We start from the raw sequence: 4,505 nt of genomic DNA, 5'->3' as shown, positions 1-4,505 counted from the left end.
GACTCCTGGTCTTCAGTAGGTCGAGTGGTTTCTTGTATGGTCGAGTGATATCAGGAAGGAGGGGTACCCGAGTGATATGATAGGTCGAGTGGATTGCACTCGACGCCTTCATTTGGTACTCCATGTTGTCTCTTGAGCTTCCACTACAGGAATCCAGTACTTTGCCATCTGCCATGGCGGACGGCAAAGGCAGGGACGGCTGACGGCAAAGCACTTTGCCGTCCGCCGCGGACGGCAAACACACACGGCAAAGATAGGGTCGGCAAACAGGTCCTTTGCCGTCTGCTTTCCAAGGCGGACGGCAAAGAGCCCTTTGCCTACAGCGGCGGACGGCAAAGAGGGGGGACGGCAAAATGTGGCACGTCCGCCATTGTCACTCCGTTAGGCGGCTAACGGCAGCCTTTGCCGTCCACCAGCGAACGGCAAATTGGCCAAATGGTCCACCCCAGGAAGCACAGGTGGGCGCCACGTGCCCCCTTTGCCGTCTTCCACCGACGGCAAAGGGGTCTTCGCCGTCTGCCGCAGACGGCAAAGAGCCTGCACTGCCTCTTTTTTTTCTGTTTTTCTTATATCCAACAATTATCACAACAAAAATTTCACAGCACATATATATCCATCACATAAATATCCATCACATAGTTCCATCACATCACATATATATCCATCAAAAATTTCACATCACATATATATCCATCACATAGTTCCATCGATCCATACATATTACAATATGCAAAGTTTCTTCATAGCAAGCCAGCATAATACAAGTGCATCAAAGGAAAAAACACGAAAAAGCAAGCAATCCATCATAGGAAGCTGGCTTCCGTGAAGTGAATGAAACCTGCAAAATGACAAATAAGAAAGTTAGAAAAAGAAGACTAGAAGAAGAATTAGACTAGAAGAAAAAGAATAGAAGAAGAAGACTAGAAGAAGAAGTATATGCCATATATTAGCTAACTTAGGTGAAATGTATAGTATATGAGCTAACCTAGGTGAAATGGGTAGTTTATGAGCTATCCTAGGTGAAATGGATCATTTTGGAGCTAAGTTAGGTGAAATGGGTCGTTTATGAGCAAACCTAGGTGAAATGGGTCGTTTATGAGCAAACCTAGGTGAAATGGGTCGTTTATGAGCAAACCTAGGTGAAATGAGTCGTTTATGAGCAAACCTATGTGAAATGGGTCATTTATGAGCTAAGTTAGGTGAAATGAGTCGTTTATGAGCAAACCTAGGTGAAATGGGTCGTTTATGAGCTAACCTAGGTGAAATAGGTTGTTTATGAGTTAACCTAGGTGAAATGGGTCGTTTATGAGCTAAGTTAGGTGAAATGAGTCGTTTATGAGCAAACCTAGGTGAAATGGGTCGTTTATGAGCTAAGTTAGGTGAAATGAGTCGTTTATGAGCAAACCTAGGTGAAATGGGTCGTTTATGAGCTAACCTAGGTGAAATAGGTTGTTTATGAGCTAACCTAGGTGAAATGGGTCATTTATGAGCTAACCTAGGTCAAATGGGTCGTTTATGAGCTAACCTAGGTGAAATGCCACGTTTTTGAGCTAACTAAGGTAAAATGGATCGTTTTTTAGCTAACTTAGGTGAAATGGGTCATTTTGGAGCTAACCTAGGTGAAATGGGTCATTTTGGAGCTAACCTAGGTGGAATGGGTCATTTGAAAGCTAATGTAGGTAAAATGGATCATTTAGGAGCTAATCTACGTAAAATGGGTCATTTTCGAGCTAACTTGGATAAATTGGATCACTTGTAAGCTAACTAAGGTAAAATGAGTCATTTTAGAGCTAACTTAGGTAGAATGGATGGTTTATGAGGTCAGTACGCTTACTAAGTCATTTTGGAGGAAAAGAAGCTAACTCTAGGTCATTATGGTAAGCATATTGGAGGAAATAAAGCTAAGTCTAGGTCTTTATGCATTTGTTAAGCAAAACCCTAGAGAAACTTACCGTGATCACGCAGGTGTAGGAGCGGGCTGGCTCGCGCCGGTAGCTGGAGAAGGAGTGGGCTGGCTCGCGCCGGTAGCTGGAGAAGGATCGTGCGATGCGTTTCTGGAGTTAAGCTGCACCAAAGATCATTTCCAATGTTCCGTTAGCATTATGACACTCAAATGTACTTCTCCTTACTCAAGAACTTATCGCGGCACTCCTGCTTGGGCTTCTTGATACCACGCCCGGCGTAGTAGTCTCGAACAGCCTGCACCCGAACCTCATGCCGTAAGTTCTGAAGTAGGCGCTTGCACTCCTTGTGGATAACATGATCCGCCTCCTCATCGTATCCCTCCTCACACCTGTAGAATGTCTGCAATCAAATGAGACAATATTGATTAGTACAATTAATAACTAGCTAGTTGAAGATTTTAAATTGCGTAAAGGATCAATTACCCAGAACTTTCTGATCACGACGTGTGCCCTCGTCTTGCACAAGACACCGTCGATAATCTCACCCGGCGGGGCCGGGGCAGCCAAGTAGTGCTCCCAAGTCAATCCAACCTCTGGAAGCCGACCCTCACCAGGCAACGTGACAAACCCTGGGAAGTTTTGCCGAATCAGAACTCCAAGGACGGAGTTGGGCCGGCGGACACTTTCATGGTGGTCCCAACCCCTGCAGCACTACTTGCAATTCGTCCTTAAGCGGCTGCATGTACACATTCATATTTTTGCCCGGATAGTTGGGTCCTGGAATTATGAACGTCAGGAAAATGTTCTTTCTTTGCATAATCTGTCCGGGGGGAGATTGAGTGGAAAGACAAATACGGGCCAACAACTGTATTGGGCTGCCGTCATACCAAACACACTGAACCCATCCGTGCTGATGACGACTCGAGGATGCCTCGGATCTGCCGCTTTGTCAGCATGTAATTCATCAAACTTTTTCCACGCCACACCATCTGATGTGTGTACCATCATCAGATTCCCATCTGCATCTAGTTCGGTTCGTTTGCCTGTTTTGTGCCATGTCATCTGTCTGGCCGTCTCTTCGACCATGAAAAGACGTTGAAGTCTTGGTACGATTGGCATATACCGAAGAACACTAACGGGGATTTTGGTCTGTGTCTTCTCACCCATACCGTTGTCTACCACAATATACCTGGAAGACTTGCAAATGGGACAATAGTTCAAGTCCGCATAGTCAAGCCTAAATAAGGCACATCCTTTCTCACAGGCATGTATCTTCTCATAGGGCATCTTCAGTGCACGGAGGATTTTGTCCGACTGGTACAGGTTTGCAGGCATTACATGGCCTTTGGGTAGAAAGCGTCCAAATACTATCATAATTGCATCATAGCATTCTCTGCCCAAGTTGAACTGAGCCTTCAGAGCCATTACTTGTGAGATGGCATCCAACTGACAAAGCTCAGTGTGCTCGTGGAGCGGACGTTTTGAAGACTCCAACATTTCATTGAAAGCCTTTGCAGATTCCTCCATCTCCTCGTCCGAATCCCGAGCATCATCATAGCCTTGCACCATGTTTTCCATCCCGGTACCATGCTCGTCAGTGCGACGATGATCCACCTCATCTCGGTCACGTTGGGCAGACTCACCATGAAATGTCCACACCGTATAATCGAGCATAAAACCACTCTTCTGCAGGTGTTTGCCCATTTCAGCCTCTGTCTTCTTTTCCCAATTGCCGCACCGGAAACAGGGGCACCAGGTTTTCTTTTGGCCATTTGCAAATGCGGCTTGCACAAACCCCTTGGTTTTTGTGAACCATTCAGCGCTCCATTTGTTCTAACCAGTGTGACCGGTATACATCCACGCACGGTCACTCATCTTGACTTTCAGAGCTACTGGACACACAACAATTATATATGTAATTCACCATGTATATATTTTCATTAGTTTATCTATTTTGTCAATTTTATTACGTCCATGCAACCTACACTCTAATAGGTAATGATAGGTCCTAATCCCACCCGTGTATGTGTAGATTGAGTTCATTTTCCCATGCTATGCTCCGGATCCGGCGCAAAATTTCGGCAGCACCTCCCCGCTGTTCTCCTGATACACGTCTCTGCAATCAACAGAGAGGATGTGTACCCGGAGAACAACAGGGGAGGCACTGACGAAATTTATGCGTCGGATCCGGAGCAAAGCATATGGGAAAACGAACCCAATCTACACATACTCGGGCTGTCCATGGATAGCGTTGGACAATTCGAAAGAATCAAGGTTATAAATATGCAAATGCATGCATATTTATAACTATGACGCTTTCGAACGGGAGTCACATATTGGTTACGCATACTGATGATTCAAGACACATATATAGCTAGCTATCAAGTTTCATCGGAATAGATCAAATAATTAATGGGGGAGGAGGACTTGTCATTTGTGCTCACCCACGAACGAAGGGGCAGAGCTCGTCAAACGCACGGCGAGGTCGTCGAACACCAAACCTCGCAGCGATGAAACAACTGCACATTTAAAACTACACGATCAACACAATTATATATGATGTTTTTCATAACAAAATCGAGAAATATATGACCTAACTAA

The sequence above is a fragment of the Triticum aestivum genome, chromosome 1B, assembly GCF_018294505.1.
Source record: "Triticum aestivum cultivar Chinese Spring chromosome 1B, IWGSC CS RefSeq v2.1, whole genome shotgun sequence".
Taxonomy (NCBI): domain Eukaryota; kingdom Viridiplantae; phylum Streptophyta; class Magnoliopsida; order Poales; family Poaceae; genus Triticum; species Triticum aestivum.
Note: the sequence above shows the minus strand (reverse complement) of the source record.